We start from the raw sequence: 25,227 nt of genomic DNA, 5'->3' as shown, positions 1-25,227 counted from the left end.
TTCCAGCCCCCGCTCCGACTCCTTCCTTTCCCCTTTCCCTCCCCGAGTCACTTCAGAGCTCGTTCTCGATCTAATGTGAACAATTCCATTTCTGATTTTATGTATTTGGCATAAATGTTTCCTGCAGCTCATAAACACCTTCGGCATTTATCAGTGCCATGAAAGATGTTTACGGCTTAAATATGAGAACTCAGGGGGTTGACGTTTAAATAAACAGTCTCTGTTTTCATTTTAGAGAAACGTTGATCGAAGAAGTCCAAAAGAGGTAGATAGTTGTGTAAATTTCCAAATCTCACGGTGCTCCTTTAAACGCTCCCATGGATATATTTCAAGCCTTAAATATAATTTATTAGCCAAACTCTTTAATATTGTTCAGGAATAATGCTATTCGTGCAATTTCCCCAGCTTCCTCTTAACACACCCTTTACGGCATTATTATGTTGCAAACGGAATGAAGTAAAATCAAATAGAAAAAGATGTAGAACCAGGAGGTTAATAAAAATCCAGTTTGTCACTTCAGCAGCACACCCCCAGTGTAATAACTAAGCTTCCTTTCTATACCCCCTATGAGTTCCTTTGTATTGACAGATGCCATTTGTTCATTTACGATGTGATAATAAAAACCTTCAGTTTTACTGAATGTTATTCTTTTCCTCTCCTGACAGGAGGGCACCAAATGGTTTGTACTACACTCAGCAGGCATTTTTCATTAAAGATGATAACTTTAAGATGAAATACGTTAGAAAACTCACATTGTTCGCCTGCAAATGAAGATATACGTGTACACATTTCATGAGCATATTAATTCTGAATCTAATACATTAATCAATTCATACACATACATCCATAAAGGATGTATCAATAAAGGCTGATATATACTTCCACACAACATACTATACATTACTGTAAACTCGAGGTATTTATAATGGAGACTAACAGGTATATGTACATATTTATGTATATCACTTTATTGAAGTTGAGCCACAAAGTAATAGATCCCAAAATAATCATTTCCAAATCTAATCCAAACTTGTAGCTGGTGTTTTATTTTTTATAACTCAAAATTGAATCTGATTTTGCTTCAATCTAAAATTTTATAAAATATCTCCTTGTATTCACAATCATGGTTAAAATTAAGAAGTCTCAGGGAAAAAACTTGAGACAGTCTTCTGATGACAGGAAATCAATTGACCTCTCTCCTTTAAAATATTCCTATGATGTCCAAATTTTTCATTACACTGAATTTTACATCAAGGAGTTTAAAATGATCAGCCAAGATCTGATGATTTTGAAAAGCAAGGCCAGATCATTCTTTTTGAGTGAAGATGTACTTACAGATACAGTGGGCAGACGTACGCATCCTTCGTTTAAATGTTAGTAGAGTACTGCTCTCTTTAAAATAATATATAAGTAAATCAAACACTAAACGTTCTGGCTTTTTTAAATCTTGATTCACTCGACTTCAGTTTCAATCTTCCTTCATTCGGAAAAATGTCAGACAAGGTAACATTTCCTTCTCAAAAGAAGGGAGGATGAATTAGCACTTCATTCTCTGAAAATGTGGAGGATAGCATTTTGTCATTAGCCCATCACTTGTTGCCCTCAAAATATGGAGATGTTAGCCTGAAGGATGAAATAGTTTAATCATGGGGAAATGATTTGCAGTGCTCAGACCTCTGCTGGCTTTCCTTTCATCTGCTCACAGTTACTAGGCAACTTCTGAAAATCTGTTTTGTAGCTGTAATAAAATTCATTCTATGGTCTAACAAACACACCAAATGGTGAGCTTAATTCAGAAGTGTGATGATCACTTGGAACAAAGGGAATTCATAAGTTTTCACCGGGAAAAAAGATTTAGTCAAACATGTAGCTGTCCTTAAAAAAAAAAAAAATCAAATGAACATTGACTCCCCGGGTCTATTTCACCTTTTGGAATGAGTACACAGCAAAGACAAACAACCTCTATTTCAGAAAGCAAATCAATCTGAAATGAAATGTGTCCTTCAAATCTCAAGGTTCAACACTCATAAAATCTGATAGTAAAGCATTTTTTCTCTGTGTATCCCCACACCTTCATACGCTAATGGAGAGAGGCAAACTTCGGAGCATACGTCACTCAAACTCACTTGTCTTTTGAGCTGGAAGAACAAAGTAGACAGAATTCATGCATTTTGAAACAATCGTCTATTCAACAATCAACATTAAACCACTACTTGTCCGATTTTTTTTCTTTATGGAATTTAAGTACTTACTATGTGCCAGGCATTGTACTAAGCACTGGGGTAGATACAAGCTCATCAGATTGAACACAGTCCACATTCCACATGGGGCTCATAGTTTTAATCCCCATTTTACAGGTAACTGAAGCCCAGAGAAGTTAAGTGACTTGCCCAAGGTCACACAGACAAGAAGTGGCAGTCACGATAGAACCCAGGTCCTCTGACTCCCAACCCCAAGCTTTATCCACTAGGCCACACAGCTTCCCATCTTAATAATAATAATTATTATTATTATTATTGTGGTTATTGTGGTATTTGTTAAGCACTTACTATGTTCCAGGCACTGTACTAAGCTCTGGGGTAGATACAAGCAAATTGGGTTGGTCCCTGTCTCACATGGGGCTCTCAGTCTCAATCCCCATTGTCTAGATGAGGTAAACTAAGGCAGGGAGAAGTAAAATGACTTGCCCAAGGTCACACAGCAGACAAGTGGCAGATCAAGCAGCGTGGCTCAGTATAAAGAGCCCGGGCTTGGGAGTCAGAGGTCATGGGTTCGAACCCCCGCTCTGCCACTTGGCAGCTGGGTGACTGTGGGCAAGTCACTTCACTTCTCTGTGCCTCAGTTACCTCATCTGTAAAATGGGGATTAACTGTGAGCCTCACATGGGATAACCTGATTACCCTGTAGCTCCCCCAGCGCTTAGAACAGTGCTCTGCACATAGTAAGTGCTTAACAAATACCAACATTATTATTATTACCAAGGATTAGATATTGGTGTCCATTAGAAATCACGATGAGTCCAGTTCTTCCCTCTGAGAACCCCCCATTCTTGATCTCTCTTTGAACAAAGATGAAGAGAAACACTCTCCCGGAGCCAGTGGTCTCCACTAGCATTTGTCCCAGCACCTCTGTTAGAGATAGCGAAAAATATCAGCGCAGGACTACCGTGCTTTTAGATGACCAACAGAAAGAACATCCAATCAGAAGGGCAAGCTGCCACTTTGGGCCACATTTTCAAATAGGTCAGGCATAAGATCTCCTCATCCAACTATGGGAAGAAAGATATTCTCATTCATACATTGGCCTCCTTCCAGGTTACTCTTCCTCCAGGAGCCAGGATAGTGAAAGAAAGTAATATAGATGGGATACAGAGTGTGACCTAATTGAGAGTTGATTACAGTAATAAATATAGGTACTTGATATTCATTCATTCATTCAATAGTATTTATTGAGCGCTCACTATGTGCAGAGCATTGTACTAAGCGCTTGGAATGAACAAGTCGGCAACAGATAGAGACAGTCCCTGCCGTTTGACGGGCTTACGGTCTAATCGGGGGAGACGGACAGACAAGAACAATTGTGTCTCAGTTCCATTTTGAGGCTGTCACTATTTATTGCGTCCGTCAATCCAGAGAGGAACATTTATAATAATAATGATAATAATGTTGGTATTTGGTAAGCTCTTACTATGTGCAGAGCACTGTTCTAAGCACTGGGATAGATACAGGGTAATCAGGTTGTCCCACGTGAGCCTCACAGTCTTCATCCTCATTTTACAGATGAGGGAACTGAGGCACAAAGAAGTTAAGCGACTTGCTCACAGTCACACAGCTGACAAGCGGCAGGGCCGGGATTCAAACCCGTGACCTCTGACTCCCAAGCCCGGGCTCGTTTCACTGAGCCACGCTGTGGCAGAAGAGGCTATCTGCCCTGACTCCATTTTCTTTGGGCTCCTCAAACAAGCCTGCAAGGCATTACGACTTCCACTATGAGGGGGCCTGGAAGACGTCAGGTTGAAAATAATGGTCAGTAACAGGTCTTGTCTGGTCTTCTGCCGCCGAGTCATTTCCGACCCATAGCGACTCCACGGGCACATCGCTCTCAGAATGCCCCACTCTCCATCTGCAATCGTTCTGGCAGTGTAACCGTAGAGTTTTCTTGGTAAAAATATTAAAGTCGTTTAGCATTGCCTTCTTCTGCACAGTAAACTTGAATCTCCGTCCTTGACTCTCTCCGGTGCCGCTGCTGCCCAGCACGGGTGTGTTTTGACTTGTAGCAGATGGCCTTCCACTCGCTAGCCACTGTCCAAGCTAGGAATGGAATGGGTAGGCCTCTGCTTGACTCTCCCTCCTGTAACTGAGACTGGTAAAGTACTGGAAACTCTCCACATGCCATCCTGGGAGGTAAGTTGCTGTTATTCTGGATATATGCTGAACTACAGGGTAAGGTTTCGAGAAACTCCTCTTCAATGCATTTACAATTTAGAGATTTTGAATTCAAGTGTGTTGCTGTTTCTTTGGGGGACTTGCAACTTGTACTTCTACTGGTTATCTTGTATCTACCCCAGTGCTTAGTACAGTGCTAGACCCATAGTAAGAACTTAACGAATACCACAGTTATTATTATTGCTATTATTATTTCACAGATGGCGATTGTCCAGGTTATCTGTTAAAATGGGCTTGTTATTATATATTATATATAATGATGGTAATAGCATTTGTTCCCCTCTCAGGGTCACACCTGGAGAGTTTCCAGTACTCTACCAGTCTCGACTAGGAGAGGGAGAGTCAAGCAGAGGCCTATCCATTCCATTTCCAGTCTGGCCAGCGGCTAGTGAGTGGAAGGCAATCTGCTGTAAGTCAAAACTCACTAGTGCTGGGCAGCAGTGGCATGAGAGAGAGTCGAGGTTGGAGACTCAAGTTTACTGCACGGAAGGAGGCGATGGTAAATCAAAATCACTTCCATATTTTTACCAAGAAAACTCTGTGGATCCACTACTGTAACGATTGCAGATGGAGGTGGGGCGTCCTGGGAGCGATGTGTCCATGGCGTCACTATGGGACGGAGACAACTCGACAGCATAAGACAAGACAATAACATTTGTTAAGAGCTTACTATGTGAACCAAGTAAGATACAAGACATTCAGATCAGACATAGTGCCTGTCCCACACTGGGTTTACAGTCTAAGGGCAGGAGAGATCTTAGATACAATTTTTAGCCTAATACAATAGGAGAATATTAAAAGAAGTGCAGTCGACCCTAAATAAGAAGGTATTTGAAAGTATATTTAAAATGAAAAAGACTGCATTTACCAAATTATTTTCTTCCCACCTTAATTTTTCTTTTGGAGAACTTATTATTATTATTATTACTTGGAATTTGTTATCACTGAATCAAAGCTGACCAAAAAAAACACACGAAAACTTCTTCCTCTGAACCCTGATGCAAATTTTGAGAATCTTCCACTGGGCTTTTGCTCACCTTACTTGTTTCCACTCTTCATTCTCAGCTGTTTATCTATTCATTGTAGATTGTTATTGTAGTTGTTCCTTAACCCAAGCAAGAAAGTGTGAGACACCCAAAGGGAAAGGGTCATAACCAATCTTCATGAAATTACTCAAGGAGGGTTAAAACCTAAACAAAACTTCCATGCACCAGATGCTAAAATAAAGGAAAAACGTGGAGTGAATCTTTGAGTTTAAAACTACTTAAAAAATATCTAAGACCACCTTTTGAGCTAAATAATAATTAACTAATTTTATCTGGGTAGTAGGAAATGGCCTGCTTGTGAAGCAATTAAAACAGTCTTCCCACCCAAACTAAAACTAAAACGATTGAGAACTGAACATTAATTGAAATGCAGAATTGTGTTCTATATCCTATAGCATTGGTAAATCCAAAGCTTTAACTTTGGAGCACACTTGTTAATCCATTTGGGGAAAGGTAAAGGGAAGCTCAGAGGTGAGTTCTTCTGATTCAAATGCCAATACCATTCATCTGTATAGTTTTGCATTTCAAGAGGCATGTGTAACTTGTAACAGGGAGGGCTATAGTCACATGGATCTGGAGTTCCAGAAATGTCCGACTTCCTGTGCTTGCATATCTTAAGATATACATCTACAGACTAGTGTTTCCCTCCATATTGAATTAGTTGACTTACCATGCTTTTTCCCCAAATTATTATTTATCTATCTGGTAAATAAAATAGGGAGAAAGATAATGTTTAAGATGAAAAGCTTAGGGTGGAGCTCATAGTGGAGGTTATCATCCTTCGGCTTCAAAGCTCACCAACTCTCCCTCTCACCTATCCACTCTTCTCCCATGACACCCCAGCTCACACTCTCCACCCCTCTTAATCTAGCCTTCTCAGTGAACCTTGCTCTGTTTCATCGCCAAACAACTTGTTCTTGTCTTTTCACCTGCACAGAGGGAGATCTCTGTGTTGGGCCACATTCTCCTTGTTCTCCAAAGTCCTCCTAAAAGAGCTACCTGAGAAGCAGCGTGGCACAGTGGAAAGAGCACGGGCTTTGGAGTCAGGGTTCATGAGTTCGAATCCCAGCTCTGCCACTTGTCGGCTGTGTGACTGTGGGCAAGTCACTCAACTTCTCTGTGCCTCAGTTCCCTCATCTGTAAAATGGGGATGAAGACTGTGAGCCCCACGTGGGACAACCTGATTCCCCTGTGTTTACCCCAGCGCTTAGAACAGTGCTCTGCACATAGTAAGCGCTTAACAAATACCAACATTATTATTAATACAATCAGTTAATTAGTGGTATTTACTGGGCGATTAGTATGTGCAGAACACTGCCCTATGTACTTGGGAGAATACATCAGTTTATAGTCTTGCCCAAAAGGAGCTGATGGTCTAGAGGGGGGAGGCTGTGCCAATCAGTAAATTGTATATAATGAGTGCTTACTGTGTTGTAGAGCACTGTAGATAATCACTTGGGAGAGCACAATATAACAGATTTGATGGACAGGTTCCCTGTCCACCGGGAGTTTATAGTCTAAAGGAGAGTTTACAGTCCAAGGAAGCTGCGTCCTGGTTATTGCCACCTTATTAATCGCCTCAGTATTCGCTTGTGTATGCGTTTATTCAACCAATCATTGGTATTTTTTAAGCATTGACCGTGAGCAGCAGCGAGGTCTAGGAGAAAGAGCACTGACCTGGACGTCGGAGGACCTGGAATCAAATCCTGGCTCTCCCACTTGCCTGCTGTGTGGTCTTGGACAAGACGCTTAACCTCAGGCTCATCATCTGTAAAATGGGGATTCAATACCACTTTTCTCTTCTCCTTAGACTGTGACCCTTATTTGGGATAGGGACTGCATCTGACCTGCTAATCTTGTATCATCTATAACAGCACTTAATACAGTACGTGGCACATAGTTATTTCCTAACAAATGCCATAATTATAATTATTACTAAGCACTTAAGAGAGTACAATAGAGTAAGTAGACCTGATCTATTTATTAGCTTGCTTGCCTTTTGATTTTATCAAAAGCCTTGGAGCTAGCTTTTTTGTCTGTCGGTTTTTATGGTGTTTGTTATGGTATTTCAACAGCCAAAAGAAATAGTCACCGCACAAGGAGCTAAGTATTCTGAGCTTCTGCAAGTCCTACTGTTGCTGCTGCACAATCCACCGAGGGGTTCGGTCTCAGTGAACAGGTGAGTGTTTTTATGTAATCAATGAATCAGTGTGGTATTTATCAAGTGCTTACTCTGTGCTGAGCCCTGAACTAAGTGCTTGGGAGAGGACAGTATAACAGATTTGGTAGATGTGTTCCTTGCCCAGAAGGAGTTTACAGTCTAAGGAGGAGCCTACAGTGTTTGTGGGAATGTGTCTGAGTTGGAATGAAAGATAGGTGTGGGTGTGTATATGACAGTGAATGCTTGAGTGATTGGGCATATCACTGTATCAGTTTGTCATTTGCCTGTGTCTACCTCATCCTCTAGACTGTAAACTCCTGGTGGGCAGGGAAGATGTCTTAGCAACTCTGTTGTATGCTCCCAAACACTTAATACAGGCCTCTGTATGAAATAAGCACTCAATAAATACTACCGATAGATTGATTCTCATTCAGTTCTCTGGCATTGGTGGTCCCTTCCGCTAGTTCCGTTGAACACCTCTTATTTCGTGTCCAGATGAGGCATCGATCTTTCTGCTAGTACGTCATATTGGGTTCTAATCCCTCTTATCTATATCGGAGGAGGCATGAAGGTAAGACCTTCCTGTCTCTGCAGAGGGAACTGGGCACTCTACAACCTCTCCCCATACTTCTCCTCCCTATTCCGGATTATGTCTGGATTGAGAGGTGATGTGAAGGATCTAAGTGACAATCTTAACTACGCAGTTATTAGGAGGGGGAAAGATACGACCATTTTGACCCAAATAAATCATTTCCCTCTGTCTTGGACATTCCAGAGTGCGGTAGGTATGTGGAGTCAGTGTGGCACACTCCCTCAAGGACTACATCTGTGCATCCAAGAATCACGACAATAGGACTCATACTGTAGAGAACGGTAGTAGGAATAAGAATATCAGTATCATTTGTTAAGTGTTTACTATCTGCTGAAGAACTGGGTACAAGATAATTGTAATAATAATTATTATATGGTATTTGTTAAGTGTTTACTATGTGCCAAGCACTGTTCTAAGTGCTGGGGTAGATACAAGTTAATCAGGTCGGACGCAATACCCGTCCCACACGGGGCTCACACTCTTAATCCCCATTTTACTAGACTGTAAACCCGGTGTGGGCAGGTATTGCTGAACTGTACTTTCCAATTGCACACATTAAGCGCTCAATAAATACGACTGAAGGAATTGAATGAATTTGACGGATGAGGGAACTGTGGCACAGAGAAGGGAAGTGACTTGCCCAGGGTCACACACACAAGAGTCACGGGGCAGGGCTGGGATTAGAACCCAGGTCCTTCTGACTCCCAGGCCCATTCTCTAGCCATTTAGCCATGCTGCTTCTCAAAAATTATGGTATTTGTTAAGCATTTTCGATGTGCCAGGCACTGTACTAAGCGCTGGGGTGGATACAAGCAAATCAGGTTGGATACATTTCAGTCTTAAACCTCATTTTACAGATGAGGTAACTGAGGCACAGAGAAGTGAAGTGACTTGCCCAAGGTCATGCAGCAGACAAGTAGCAGAGCTAGGATTAGACCGCATGACCTTCTGACTCCCAGGCCCGTGTTCTATTCACTAGGCCATGCTGCTTCTCTAGAATCATGTTGTACAAGATACAAGATAATCCGTCTATCCAACACGGGCTTCACAGTCTAAGGGGAGGGAGAACAGGCACTGGATCCCCATTTTACAGAGGAGGAAACTGAGGTCCAAAGAAGTGAAGCGACTTACCCAAGGTAACACAGCAGGCTAGTGGCAGAACTGGGATTAGAACCCAGGACCCCCATCTCTCAGGCCCATATTCTTTCCATTAGGCCATGCTACTACTCAGTAAAATGCAGCTACTAAAAGCCACTGCCTGTAGATCCAAAAATGCATTCATGTTAATCAATTAATTGTATTTGCCGAGGGCTAACTGTGGGCAGAGCACTGTACTAAGCACTTGGGAGAGCACAGCATAGCAGTACAACTTGAATGCTCAAATAAAGATATAGGTTATTTTCATTTTCTATTTCAGCAGTATTTAAATCTTCAGTTGCACAGACAAAGAAATTAGAGAAGTGAGCTCACAAACTACAACTCATCTCAAATCTTTCCCGCAGTGGTAAAATCTGGATAGTAACTAGTCGAAGTACAAATTTTTACATTCTCTCAATATGAAAACCCGGTCCTTTTTCCTTCCTTTATATTCTATTTGCTTGCTTTACTTTATGGTATTTTCACCATGTAAGTTTAAATATAACTCTGACAATGAGATAAGAAACCCTATCTTGAAAACCAGGGCCATGCTGACAGCCAGTTGAAATCAGATAAATGGAGCTAGAGCTGATATAAAAGATTTAAAATAAATCAATAGAGCCTCAGCCTGATTCTGTTGTTTTCTCTACTACTTTTCATGACCGTTAAAGTTCATCATAAAATCAAACGCACAGTAATAAGCCTTTCTGTCCCACAAATGTGATCCTGATTTTCTCCATAGAGCAACTCAGAAACATAGACAAGCAAAATTTCGATTCTTTTAAGAACTGTAACGTGGTCCAAATCTTAGCATTTTTGAAAGATTGGGCGAGACCCCTGAAGCATATCTGTTTAACTCATGTCCAGTGATATTTCATAGCAGCTTCCATTTTGTGAAAGACTAGAGCCAGGCGGGGTGGGGTGAACTTTGATTCTTTGGAAATTCCTTTGTTAGCAAATGAAGCTAACAAGGCCTGCAATATGCAATACTTTGACTCAACATGCACTTTAAGGTTGCAAACCACGGAGGAGTCAACAGTTTTAAAGACAAGTGTACCAAAAAGAAGGGAGAGAAGGAGGTAAACGTTTGTGGAGTTACAGTTTTACTCCTTTAATTTATTCCCTTGATGCCCACCCCTGAAAAGTTAACTATTCACATTTTAAATGAATACAGTGAAATCTGATCACTAGAACTAACAGAGATGGCTTAACTGACTAATCTGCTCTATCCCCTTATCATGGAGTCACAACTCCCTCCCCCACTGAGGTTTGGAAAACAACAAACAGGGAACTTGGGAGAAGATTTTGGGTGAATGACAATAACGCTTTCTGGGGAATCCATTGGCGAAGGTGCCACTGGGAGTGGCCCAAAGGAAAAGAAGCAGTAGCCACCCGCAAAGGTGAGAGAAGGCTGATTTTGCTGTTAATACTAATGAACACCATATTAATGATCACGAGTATGGCAGCAATCTAATATCCTATTCCTGACTTTAAAGATATGTTTTAATTAGGCAGGAAGGCTGACAGCTTTCTGCAAGACTGTGTTTTGAATTTGCAACCTGGGAGTCAGAAGGATCTGGGTTCTAATCCTGGCTCCGCCATTTGTCTGGGGTGTGACCGTGGACAAGTCATTTTACTTGTTTGGGTCTCAGTCACCTCATCTGTAAAATGGGGATTAAGGTCGTGAGCCCCATGTCGGACATGGACTGTGTCCAACCTGATTAGCTTGTATCTCCCCCAGAGCTAAGTGAAATGTCCGGCACATTAAAAAACAAAACAAAACAGTAGTGGTAGTGATATTGAAACCCAGTGGGTGAAGAGCACTGAGCTAAGTGCTTGGGAATCTCACATTCCCTTGGGCCTTCAAGGAGTTTACACTTTAATGGGAGAGAGACCTCAAAATATTATAAGCAGATTAATCAAAATAAATAATTGAATGGTTAATAGTATAATCATCATAACTGCTGAGCACGGGTGCAAGTAGAAAAACCGTTTCTGAGATTTGGCCTCTCCAGCACAGCACATGGACTTATATTGCTTTGATGACCATTTCCTGGAGATTAAACTCAACAGGTTGGAAGTTATTTTATAACTTTCCTTTCCTCTGTCACCATAATTTTGTGGTGACATTTCCAATGTGATGAGATTGTCTTATCCGGACACAAAAATTTTCTGCTGTCCAGTTTTTGGCATCTAACACATCAGTCAGAGGGATTAGTTAATCCATCAATCGACCAATTAATTGTATTTATTGATAGACACGATCCCTGTCCGTAAAGAGTTTATAGACTAGCAAGAAAGGCAGATGTTAAAGTGAATTAGAGATGGATATATACCTGAATGCTGTAGATCTAGGTTAGGGATGAATATCATATGGTTTAGGAGGTAATAATAATTGCAGTATTTAAGTGCTTACTATGTGCCAGGCACTGTACTAAGCACTGGGGTACAGACCCAAGTACACAGGCTACAGTATGCAAACATACTGATATACATATGATTATTCATATGTATGTAATTTATTCCAATGAACTTTCTAATAAAAATACACGTGAAATACAGTTGATGCAATTTTTACATTCCATTTCTTGTCCAGTTTCAAGTACTAATGGAAATACAGGAAAGAAAAGGTCAGTGGGAGATTTCAGGTTATCCCAAGTCTAACATTTACTGAACTTTCATTATTATTTCACTCTTGTTTACATAATCAGGAGTTGGATAGAAACAAGTGGGGGGAATAGAAAGCACCTGGCAAAGAAAGCTTTATTTTTTAAAAAAGATTTAACTTTTAGTTCTATTCTCGTGTCATTATCGTATCAATAACGCCTTAATAATATATGGAATGTATTTAGCATCTTCCTTTAGAGGCACTCATGGAGCTCTCCTCTTATCTCTTTCACCCTCACAGCATCACTGTGATATTGAGAGAGTGGCAGGTATTATGCAAAAAGCACTATGCCAAACAAACAAAGCCAGTGGGGAAGTCCCAGAGGCAATGTTTAGAAAAGGAGGAATGGAAACAAACCAAAAAGAAACTGTACTGTTGATGTATTTTTGTCTTTAGAAAAGGAATACCACCGTGACAACAGGTAGATGTTTTATTTTTGGATGAAGATGTTTTATTTTTGGATGAGAGAGGAGGAGGCTCATCAGTCACTCATTTTCTCAGCCCACTCTCTTCTCCTTGAGGATTGTCATGGGATTCTTAATCGACTTTCCCTGAAGGGCTCAAATGCACTGCAATTTCCAGATGATATTTTGGATTCCAGGCCACCATCTTTATCTAGGTTCCCCGAGAGCCGACGGCAGTTCAGAAAGTAAAAGCCTTGACTTCATCTTTCCCAGTTAAACACAACTAGATTTGGGGGAAATCTCTTTGAAGCTCAGACTCGGGTCCATTTTTTTTGGTGAATGTGAGGACAGGGCCTCAGACTTTTCCTGCCGTTGAGAGATTAATCATCTGATACCATTTTATAGCTAGTAAACTCTCTGAGAAGAAAGTCTTGAGAAGGAACTTTTAGAATAGGCATTTCTGAGGCTAAGAACTTTTCCCCACTTTCCTTAAAATAGTACTGTTTCCCTCCCCCCTTTCTATATCCCTGTCCATCCATCCCTTCAGCAGTCACTACTGGAAGATACCATCTCTTGTTCAGATGTGGTGGTGATTGACGTGTTCAGAAACTGACACGACTATTTAGTCAGTGATTGAGCAGGGAAGGCTGGGCGGCTCAGCACTAGGCCAACCTCCAAGAGGTAGAGTGGTTCGATGAGATGAATGAGTCTGGAGTCCTTGTGATTACCTGTTCGAATCATAGCTCTGCCTCTAACATACTGTGTGTCACTGTATCTGTTGCCGAACTCTACATTCCAAGCGCTTAGTACAGTGCTCTGCACATAGTAAGCGCTCAATAAATAGTATTGAATGACTGGTTCTAGCTGGTTCACATCTCTAGGTCTGTCCCATCAGTTCCAAAATGGACAAGTGAAGAGCAGTGAAGAGAATGATTTTCAAGTCTTAGGCCAATAAAAAAATTTTTCATTTTTGCATAAGAAGAATTTCCAATAAGGATTTCACCCCGAGGAATTCAGAACATACTCATATATTAAAAGCCTCAAGTGAATCGATCGATGGTATTTTGGAGCACCTACTCTGTGCAGTGGTACTGTTCAGGGCACTTGGGGGACTATAATACAAGAGTCTATAGATAGGATCCCTGCCCACAAGGAGCTTGCAGTCCAGAGCGGGAGACAGATATTGACCTAAATATATATAGGGGAAATGGCAGGGTTTAAGGATATCTACTAAGTGCTGTGGGGCTGAGGGTGGGGTGAATATCAAAGGACTTACAGGATACAGATCCAAGTGCACAGGTGACACAGAAGGGAGAGGGAGTAGGGGAAAAGAGAGCTTATTAGACTAAAGTCTCTTGGAGGAGATGCGATTTTAATGAGGCTTTGAAGGTGGAGAGAGCCACGGTCTGTCTTAGATGAAGGAGAAGGGAGTTCCAGGCCAGAGAAAGGATGTGCGCAAGGGCGCGGTGGCACAAAAGATGAGATGAAGGTGCAGTGAATTGTACTGGGATGACGTAGGAGTGAATCTGGAACAAAAGATCTTATCCTCTTTGCTGTCAGAGAAACTGAAGCCAAATGAGTCTGACTCAGTTTTCACCACTTTTTTGTTGACAGATCAGTAGAACTGGGAGGTGGCCTGATCTCCACCAGAGCACTCTGACCCCAGAACCAGACTAGCAACAGAGAAACAGCATGGCCTGGTGGAAAGAATAAAGGCCTGGGAGTCAGAGGACCTGAGTTCTAATCCCGGATCCCTAACTTGCCTGCTGTGTGTCAGTGGGCAAGCCACTTAACTTCTCTGTGCTTCAGATTCTGCAACTGTCAATTGAAGATTACTCTTCCTCCCACTTAGACTCTGAGCCCTATATGGGGCGCGGTAGGGACAGTGTCCAATCTGATTATTTTTTATCTACTGCAGTGCTTAGTTCAGTGACTGTTATTATGGTATTTGTTAAACACTTACTACCCAGCGCTCGGTTCTAAGCTCTAGGGTAGAATCAAGTTAATCAGTTTGGACAGAGTCCCTGTCCCATAAGGGGCTCGCAGTCTAAGTAGGGAGAATAAGCACTGAATCCCTATTTTACAGATGAGGAAACTGAGGTCCAGAGAAGTGAAGTGAGCCATGGTCACACCACAGATAAGTAGCAGAACTGGGATTAGAACCCAGGTCCACTGACTCCCAGGCCCATTCTCTTTCCAGGATAAAGCTACTCTTATCATTATTAAGTGCTGGCAGCGCCAGTCTCTCCTTGGCCAGGAGCAGGTTTGGACCAGACCGAATCTGACTCTGGAAGCAGCTGACTCCGACTCTCCTGCCCTTAGACAGCAGCAGAACACACTGCCGTAATTTGTTACACTGGAATGAATCCCATCTGGTGCCACCATGGCCAAGCGGAAAGAGCATGGGGCTGGGATTGGGAAAACCTGGGTTCTACTCCCAACTCTGACACGGGACTGCTGCGTGACCTTGGACAAGTCACTTAACTACTCTGAGCTTCACTCTCCTCAGTTGCTAAATGGGGATAAGATACCTGCTCACTGTGGGACACTGACCATCCGGTCCAATGATCTTGAGTCTGCCCCAGGGCTCAGCACAGTGTTGGCACATGGTAAGTGCTTAATAAATACACTGAATACTATATTAATGCTTTTATCTGGCCACACACCAGTGTCCAGATAGTCCTGAATCCAGCATATCGTGGTAAAGTACTGTCCTTACAGTCCCCTTTAGACTGTAAACTCATTGTGGGCAGGATATACAGGTGTTTATTGTTATATTGGACTCTCCTAAGTGCTTAGTACAGGGCTCTGCACACAGTAAGCACTCAATAAATATGATTGATTGAATGAATGAATGAATGAAGGTGGCACCTTAAACACTTGAATGAATTCTTGAATAATACTGGTAATCCACAAAAAGAGAACAGGTGCCAATTTGGAATAGATTTAGGTGTTCCTGGGGCAATGGATTGCTCCCGAACAGCCTTTGGGGATCATTTCTGCCTTATAATCATCTGATCCTGAGATTCTCAATCTTCCCAGGGTTCTTCTAACTGAAGAGCAGACAAGGATTGCTTCCAGACTCCAGCTCCTGCAGCATTCATTGCTCTGCTCCCAGGACTGCCCCGCTATCTTACAGAAAACCAAGGGCTGGCTCACTGTAAGCTCCTTGGGGGCAGGGATCCTCTCATTATTATTAATAGTAACAGTATTGTTTCATTATCATTATTATTGCTGCTCACTGGGGGCAAGGAATATGTCTGCTAATTGTGTTGCATTATTCTCTCCCAAGTACTTAGTACAGTAGAGAAGCAGCATGGCTCAGTGGAAAGAGCACGGGCTTTGGAGTCAGGGCTCATGAGTTTGAATCCCGGCTCTGCCACTTGTCGGCTGTGTGACTGTGGGCAAGTCACTTAACTTCTCTGTGCCTCAGTTCCCTCATCTGTAAAATGGGGATTAAGACTGTGAGCCCCACGTGGGACAACCTGATTCCCCTATGTCTACCCCAGCGCTTAGAACAGTGCTCGGCACATAGTAAGCACTTAACAAATACCAACATTATTATTATTATTACCCTGCACATAGTAAGCGCTCAGTAAGTGCCACTGATTGATTGATTATTCTCATTCTTTTTGTTAAGTGCTTACTATGTGTCAAGCAGTGTTCTAGGCACTGGGGTAGATACAAGTTAATCAGGTCAGACACAATCCCTGTCCGACATGGAACTCCCAGACCAGGGATTGTCTCTGTTGCCGAACTGTACATTCCAAGCACTTAGTTCAGTGCTCTGCACATAGTAAGCGTTCAATAAATACGACTGAATGAGTGAAGTAGGTGGGAGAAAGGTACTGAATCACAATTTTATAGATGAGGAAACCGAGGCCCAGAGAAGTGAACTGTCTTGCTCAAGGCCACTCAGTAGTCAAGTGGAGGAGCTGGGATTGGAACCCAGATCCTCTGACCCCAAAACTAGTGCTCTTTCCACTCAACCATGCTTTCCCAAGTGCTTAGTACAGTGCTCTGCACACAGTAAGCACTCAATAACTACCACTGATTGATTGACTGGATGTCTTGCCCTAGTTAACCAATGAGTGAGTAGCAGAGCCAAAAAGATTTACTCAACAGAACTTTGATCAATTGAAGAAACGTTGTGGCACTTCAGAAAGGTGAAATTCTGGTCTAATTCTTTACCCAGAGAGAAAAAAGTTAGTGTCCAGTATCTGTTCACCCCCATGAAAGAGAAAATGGTCTTGCTGAAAATTCTAGTTCAACACGTTTCCTTTCTCTGTTAATAAACTCACAACATTCTTAGTGGAAAGGTTTTGTGTATGTTTCAGTGAGCAAGCTAATGTCCCAATTACATATTTAAATTTCAAATTAAAACTGCTTAATAAAGCCCAGCCCCTCACTTGCTGAATTCTCTACATAATTTACAGGAGGATCCTTCAACTTCAGCCCCTTCCCCTTCTGAAGTTGCAATTTGTCCCACAGTCTTTCTTTCTGCAGTCTCCTTAACGGCAATTAGGTTAAAAGATGTACTCAGAGCTCTGGTTTAGTTTAAAAAGGCATTAATCTTGGTTATGTAGAAGTCTATGTTAATGTGTGTTTTATTTTCAGCAAGATGTATTGATCTGCACTTTCCATTCCTTCCTTATTTATTTCAGGCAGTCCCACTTTTAAAGAGTCAAATTTCAAAGAGGCTTCATCTCATCTGCACCAGTTTCTGAAGACCTAAGGCTGAATATCTGTCCCATAATCCAGATACAATAGATTTCTGCATTCCCATCCCCTATAGGGACAGGGAGAGTTATTGTCTTATTTGCCAATACATGTGCAAGCTCTTCGTATGACTGCTCCTAAATCATCTTCCCCAAGGTGCCTGGTAAAATGTAAGAAATGGTGAAGTTTCAATCTGGGAGAAACAATCACTGTAAAACAATCAGCCTCTGAGCAAAATATAACTGAAGGAAAGTACCTGTAGGGGTACGACTTTTCTAATATCCAAGGCATCAATGGAAGTCTTATGTAACAAACAGTAGTTGTGCTGTCTCTTTAAGGGTATCTGTTAAGCGCTTACTCTATGTCAGGCACTGGGTTAAGCTCTGGGGTAGATACAAGTTAATCAGGTTGGACACGGTCCCTGTCCCGTGTGGGGCTCACAGTCTTAATCCCCATTTTACAGATGAGGGAACTAAGGCATAGAGCAGTGCCTAAGTGACTTGTCCAAGATCACACAGCAGATCAGTGGCAGACTCAGAATTAGAACCCAAGTCCTCTGACTCCCAGGCCCTTGCTCTTTCCACTAGGTCCTGCTGCTCTGTAGTTCAGCGTATGTCTCAAACTACAATACTTACAAATCAGATTTTGCTGTTGCTCTCTACTCTCAGTTCTGACACAGATTTCCAGGTCTGGTGTTGGAACTTTCCTAGCTCATAAAGGTACACTTAAAGTGACCATATTTTCTGAAGCCAAAGGATGATAAGGGTGGAGGGTTTCAATGGCAGGGGACTGGGAGGACAGCAGTTCATTCATTCATTCAATAGTATTTATTGAGCGCTTACTATGTGCAGAGCACTGTACTAAGCGCTTGGGATGAACAAGTCGGCAACAGATAGAGACAGTCCCTGCCGTTTGACGGGCTTACAGTCTAATCGGGGGAGACGGACAGACAAGAACAGTGGCAATAAACAGCGTCGAGGGGAAGAACATCTCGTAAAAACCGATGGCAACTAAATAGAATCAGGGCGATGTACAATTCATTCTAAAGTAGGTGGGGGAGAAAAAGGTAAGAAAGGAGGAAGGAAAAGAAATTTAGAGAAGCAGCATGACCTAGTGGATAGAGCACAGGCCTGGGAGTCAAAAGGAACTGGGTTTTAATCCCGGCTCTGCCACTTGTCTGCTTGTGACCTTGGGTGAGTCACTTTACTTTTCTGTACCCTCAGTTATCTCATCGGTAAAATGGGGATTAGCCTCATGAGGGCCAGGGACTGCGTCCAACTCAATTTGCTTCTGTCTGCCCCAGTGCTTAGTACAGTGCCTGGCACATAGTAAGCAGTTGACAAATACCACCATTATTATTAAACTAGAGACAGGTACAGATAAAGGCACAGATTTGAACTGCAGCAGGGTGAGACCTCTGCAAACTTGTGAATATCGGGAAACTGGGGGGCTAAGTGCTTAGTTGTGGTGTTAAGTGCTTAGTACAGTGACAACACAAAGTAAGCAGTCAATAAATGCCATTGATTGATTTGGTTATGACAGGACTCTTGATAACCAGGCAACTGCATCATGTGCCTCCGATTCCCTTTACCACTGGGCTTGCTGGACTCTGAACTTTGTCTTCTTGTTGTTTTTGTACTAGGTATGACTACCCCTATTTCATAGATGAGGAAAGTGAGGCATCTAGAAGATAAGTGGTTTTCCCAAAGCCGCACAGCAGCCCAGGGCCAGTAGTATGACTGGAACTCAGATCCTCTGACTCCAAGAACCTCCGCTTTTTCCACAGCTTCACCTAGCAGAAGAATTGTGTTCTCTGGTATTTTTAAAAATCTATTTTCGCAGCAGGGTATACAACTGACTGAAGAGGGGAGAGACTGGATTCAGCACTTAGTTTCTGCAGCTGAAATTAGTTCAACCCCGTTCTATCCGGCATTTTCCGTTCGAAAGTTTGGGGTAATTCTGGCCTCTGTGGCATCTGTCATTACCCTATTTATTTTGTTAGTGAGGTGTACATCCCCTTGATTCTATTTATCGTGATTATGTTGTCTTGTTTTTGTCCGTCTGTCTCCCCCAATCAGACTGTAAGCCCGTCTTTGGGCAGGGATTGTCTCTATCTGTTGCTGAATTGTATATTCCAAGCACTTAGTACAGTGCTCTGCACATAGTAAGCGCTCAGTAAATACTATTGAATGAATGAATATTTATAATTGTAGGCATTATGCTATGCATTTGGGTGAGCACCACAGTAGCAAGTCATGTGTCTCCAGCCCTCAAGGAGCTCATAATCTAGTAAGAGTCTCAGACAAAACGTACTTATAGATCTTGAAAGCAGTACAGGGGTATAGCAGGAAGCAGCAGAAATGCATTGGGACAAAACAGTTGAACAAATAATTGAATGAACTGGTAAACAAATAAATAATATAAATCTACACTTGAGCAGACGAGTGTTAAGGATAAAAATGAAATACCCAAATGTTAAGTGCTAAGTGGTGACAAGTCTGAATTTCTGTAAATTCAATTTTGAATCATTCTTTTCACCCATCCCTGTCCAGGTCCTGGTTAAACCATCATTTATATCATGACCTTTCCCAGAAAATCCTTCCAAGAAGAAGTTGACACATTTTTTTTTAGACAGCTTTATAAATCAAATGACTTTCAGACCTTATTCTTTCCTCCAAGCCAGAAATCTTGAAATGGTCCTTGATCCTTATTTTCCTCAGGGATATTTCCAATCCATAAAATTACTTATCACTATGTCCACCACTTGTCTGACTATATTGGATGCAATTCTGCCTGAGGGCAGAGACATGGATTTGGTAATCTCGTGATGCTATTACTAGTCCCAGGATTCTACAGTTTTTGTTAGGCTCCATCCAAAAATGAAAGAGTCAGTGCAGGAGAGAACTGACAGAGATGCCATGTCAACCCAAATTGTGTCTATTTTAGTGGTAATTTCCCAGTTTGTAAGGTCACTTAGAACAGTGACCAATAACACACTAGGTGCTCAATAAATGCTGCTAAGTAAAATTCTGAGCAGGGAATATTTAGCATGAGGGGTCATTCTAACCTTAGCTAGTAAGTGTCACGCCAGTGATGATATGCAGCATGGCGCAGCGGGTAGAGCACGGGCCTGGGTGTCAGAATGTTGTTCATACATTCCTTCAATCATATTCACTGAGCTCTTACTGTGTGCAGAGCACAGTACTAAGCACTTGGGAGAGTACAATGCAAGAATAAGCAAACACATTCCCTGCCCACAAAGACCTTACAGTCTATAAGAGGGGAAACAGACGTGAATACAAATAAATCAAACTACAGATATGTACGTAAGTGTTGAAGGGCTGGGAGAGAGGAAGAGCAAAGGGAACAAGTCAGGGTGATGCAGAAGGGAGTGGGAGATGAGGAAAGGTAGGTTCTGGGTTCTAATCCTGGCTCCAATCATTTGTCTGGGTGCGTAGCTCGGTGGAAAGAGCCCGGGCTTGGGAGTCAGAGGTCATGGGTTCTAACCCCTGCTCCGCCGCTTGCCAGCTGTGTGACTTTAGGCAAGTCACTTAACTTCTCTGTGTCTCAGTTACCTCATCTGTAAAATGGGGATTAAGACTGTGAGCCTCATGTGGGACAACCTGATTACCCTGTATCTGCCCCAGCGCTTAGAACAGTGCTCTGCACATAGTAAGCGCTTAACAAATACCAACATTATTATTAGTATTACTTCTCTATACCTCAGTTTCCTCATCTGTGAAATGGGGATTAAGACTGTGAGCCCAATGTGGGACACTTAGTTTGCTTGTATCCACCCCAACACTTAGTACAGTGCCTAGCACAGAGTAAGCACTTCACAAAAACCAAAATTATTATTATTATAAGCCATTTCTTTCGTAAGCACTGGTGCCTGAGCAATGCTCTCCCCAGGGATGAAGACCGAGGAAAGATGCATTGCTGAATTAGGTTTTCAGTCTAATACTGACACCCTTGGATAAAATCTCACCATCATCTATCTTAACACTACTAAGAGATATGAAGAATTAGTGCATCAGGCTAAGACAATCATTGTCAACATGCAGAATTCTCCACTAGTGTTGTAACGAGATTTAGAAAGGGAAGTAATAAAACTCTAATTGTGTATCCTTTCATTCTAATTCCATTTCTCTAGGCAGAAGAGTTTGACGGATGCTGCTGGAATTCTCTGTCAAATGGTGCTATCATTCATGGCTCATCTCCACACCAGATGAAATCACTACAATGAAAGGGTATCCTGGAGTGTTAAATATTCAAAAAGCTTCAATGGGAAAACATCTTCTTTTTCTTTGAAAACTTCATCAATTTAAATTTAACGCCTGAAGAGAAGAAACACTGTACATCTGATCACATCATCTTTTTGCAACCTCCCTCTCTCTTAACCGCCTCCCCGCACCCTGCTTCTGTCGTAGGAACTATTCCGGTTGCCAGTTTAAATCGTTTCAGCAAACTATTATTGGAAAAGTCAGAACTAAGATGAGAACTGTTACATTTCTTTGTGTGGCCATAATGAGGTTATTTATGGTAGATGGAGGCAACACTGTAGGAAAGATTAAAGGTTTTGATAATAAAGGAAAGCAAAAGCTCAGGATCCGGGTCCCTTCGTATAGCAATGACTCTCAAGATCGGATAAATCACCCAAGCAACCATTAAAACTTCAAGAAGATTGCTTGTAAACCTCTAAGCAATGCCAATAAAGCATATTCCTGGCCATGTAGCAGCCCATATGGTGGGCCTCAGCAGTTTTTCTAAACCAAAGGCTATTCACGATTTAACCCAACTGCCTTCCTTTGCGAGGCAGAGAGCCAATGAACCACTATCAAATCAATTCAGTCATTAAATTTGGGAGGAAGAGAGTGTCAGAGAAGTGACTGGGAAACCTAGTGCTATCTGGTGGGAACAGATAATTGTAGAAGATCAACCTAAGTTGGTGGAGTTTGTAGTGTTCCCACTTTCGGCCTACCTTGTGATTTACCGTTCCTCTTACTTCTCAAGATCTCCCACCAAGAGAGACTTTAAAACTTCAATTTTATTGGGGATCAGGAAGTCAGGAAAATATTCTGACTCCCCTCCTCCCCCCAGGCTGTACTTAATTTGCATTTTAAAAAGTCAAGTCTAATTGTCTATAACTTCCCTGTCCTTTCACTTGAAAAGGCCAAAACTGTGGAGACATTAGTAAATCACAAGGGTAAATTGGACGTAACTTCTCCTAAAATCTAGTTAGTCTTTTCATGCAGTGTTTGGGTAAAATTTTATATTTTCTTTAAACTCAACCTGATAATGTAAACAAGAATGACGTTTTGGTGAAAACTAGACCAAAACGTTCAACATTTGCAAGTTGATGTCATGAAAGGCCCCTTTCTTTTAATGAGCACATATTTCAAAGTTCGAAGACAACAAAAGCAGAGCCAAAATAATAACTTGGTCAAATAAAATCTTTCAGCAGTGTGGCACCTTTTGAGTACGCTGTAAAGCTTTATAAACATTAGCTCACTCTTCCACATCTTCACCCCTTGATTTTTCTAACTCTGGTAACCTTTGTACACAGAACCACAAAATGCTCTTCGGAAATCATTAATATAAAACTAAAAAGTGAAGTTTCAAAGCGTGATTTACATAGAAAAGCCATGAGCTCAAAATCATGATTGGGACTTGAAGCAAAAATAATGCAAAATATCTCACGAAGTACTTCTATTCTCTACAATAGTCGTGCAATATATTTTTTCTTAAACCACTCTTCTGTGGGAGATCTATCTTCCCAGCAAGAACGTATCATTGGAAAAACCATTATTGCCGCTGAGATTACAAGTTAACATGGAAATCTTAACGAGGCTACGGAAGATAACTGAAATGGTTGTCTTTCTATTGCATTTCCATTTTATGGCATCTTTTTATATTCTGCAGTAGGGTCTTCTGAATAAAAATGAGACAGGCTTTTAGTGTTTCTTTTTATTATTAGCATTTGGTAAAAACAACCTTAATGAGCTGTTAAGAGTCATTCCCCATTCTATTGTTGGGGCTGCATGGGAGACCGTAAAGTGTTGAAAGGCCAAAGGACAATTTATGATCCTTGATGCAATCCCTTCCTGACACAGTTCTTCAGAAAGGAAGATCTTTAGTTCTAGGAAGTCTCTCCATTTAAATCCCTGAGTGGCTTTGGCTGAAGTAATAAGTGCATTGTGCTAAATTTAATCTCAGAATTGGGCGTCCCCGGGAGCATTCTTTGGCAAATTCTAGAAATCCTATACCTTGTGCCTTCCTGCCTTAAGCAAGAAACGTTTCCACGTTAGAACTGCTCAGGAGGAGAGGGAAATGACAATTTCACCAAAATGGCTAAAAATTTAGATTGGGTTTGGGTGTGGAAATACCTGTGGAATAGCTCATCCTCGCTTCTCACTTGCTTGATGTTTTAGTTCTCAGATATAATCGATCCTGTGTTACTGAACTCCTCTGGTCAAGATACCATTACAATGTAAATAGTTACCGCTGTCTCATCTGAGCCAGAAGGATTGATTTCTACACGATGGGAAAAGTTGGGAGGCGGGCGTTCCCAAAGATTAGCACATCACACAGATGTGCAGCGCTCAGCTCTAGTCTCCCTTTGAAAACAAAATGCAGGCAGAGAGATGTGTTACTACCAGCCCGGGGTGATGAAATAACAATCAGATGTTTGCCAGCAAAGGCAGAGACCTTGGATTTAAGCGTGGACGATGAGCCATTTTAAGAAAAAGGCAAACCTTTAAGTCTTTGCAATCTACTTCAGGCTGGTTTTATTAACTGTACTTGTAAAGGAAAACAGTAGACCACTTTCTTAAAGCTTAACCACGCTCTCTCTAATGATCCTCTACTAAATTCAATATTGAGAGGGAGTGATGGGTCTTCATTGAATTTTAGCCATTAAATTATATTGTCATGCTATGTCTCACCTAATTCTGTCGGTGATTTCAGCAATTTCTTGATTGGATAATATTCATATATAATTGGAAAACAGAGTTGAAGACAAATAAAGGTCCAAAGCAACATCATATTCTGACAGATTTAAAGATATCTAAGGAGGTGCCAAAAATAAATCTAGAGCAAGGTGAATTCTGATGCATTCTTGGAGTCTACACACCTAGCAATACTTTTCATCTTTGAAGAGTTGAGCCAAACAAGTCAATTTTGCCATGTAAATTGTATCTTCTGGAACAAAGTAAAAACCAAGTACCCTGCCTAAGAGGAGAGTCAGTATCAGAGGTAAGCTTGGACCATGGGATTTTCTTTTGTCCTTCCCCGGGGTTTAAACAACATCTCTACCTCCTTAAATTTGCGGTTGGAGTGAATGAAGGTGGACTGAATGAAAGAAACCCTCACCTCGAAAAGGAAGCATTTGCATATTTGATTAGATCCTTCCGACAAAGAAATATAGTGAAAGGGTCCACACCGATCAGAATTATCCCTTCTGGAAGCTAGTCTTCTGAGACCTGACCACTACATACCAATTAGTAGGCAATTCTGAGCAGCTGGAATGATCTGCGACCCTTTCCCTGGCTATTTAAGACAGGCCCAAGGACAGCTGCCCCTCTTCCTTTTAGGTCCAATCTCTTAACTGGGAGAGGGCTAATGGAGTGGGTTTAAAACCATTCAGTGTGTGACTGGGGGGAAGGGAAGAATACCCAGTTCTCCTATAGTGTGAGGATTGTATTCTCACAAAACCCCACTTTATGGAAAACCCGGGGTTTAATGTTGATTTTGTCCTCCGCTGAGCCTTGTACACATGCTCTCTCCAGCTGATTCCTCCAGCACGTGGCGCGTTGCATCCAAGCAGGCTGGTGTTGTGGGACAGAAGTTCCCTAGGTCCCTGACGACATCCTAACAAAAATGCTTAGTGAATACATGAATGATGGCCAAATTTAGTGTTTTGGGAGCTTCAATCTTGCGATATTAGTGAGACCCATATAGACTGCAAGTTCCTCGTGGGCAGGGATAGAGTCTGCCAACTCTGTCAATGCATTCTTGAGAAGCAGCGTGGCTCAGTGGAAAGAGCACGGGCTTTGG

General features: G+C 41.8%; 1 long non-coding RNA gene and 2 other non-coding genes across 3 annotated transcripts; 2 read left to right on the top strand and 1 right to left on the bottom strand.

Moving 5' to 3' along the window:
- Positions 1-4,268: 4,268 nt before the first annotated feature.
- LOC114814116 lies at positions 4,269-4,406 on the bottom strand. Its single transcript, XR_003761853.1, has one exon. It is a non-coding gene; the product is annotated as a small nucleolar RNA SNORA7 (small nucleolar RNA).
- Positions 4,407-4,722: 316 nt separating this feature from the next.
- Positions 4,723-4,860, top strand: LOC114813946. The gene has a single exon (XR_003761690.1). It is a non-coding gene; the product is annotated as a small nucleolar RNA SNORA7 (small nucleolar RNA).
- Positions 4,861-10,654: 5,794 nt separating this feature from the next.
- LOC114813826 lies at positions 10,655-22,643 on the top strand. The gene is made up of 2 exons (XR_003761580.1): positions 10,655-10,781; positions 21,326-22,643. It is a non-coding gene; the product is annotated as an uncharacterized LOC114813826 (long non-coding RNA).
- Positions 22,644-25,227: the final 2,584 nt, after the last annotated feature.

Source organism: Ornithorhynchus anatinus, chromosome 8 (assembly GCF_004115215.2).
Source record: "Ornithorhynchus anatinus isolate Pmale09 chromosome 8, mOrnAna1.pri.v4, whole genome shotgun sequence".
In the NCBI taxonomy this organism is placed as follows: Eukaryota; Metazoa; Chordata; class Mammalia; order Monotremata; family Ornithorhynchidae; genus Ornithorhynchus; species Ornithorhynchus anatinus.
The sequence above is the reverse complement of the archived record's forward strand: the minus strand, read 5'-3'. Positions and strand labels throughout refer to the sequence as shown.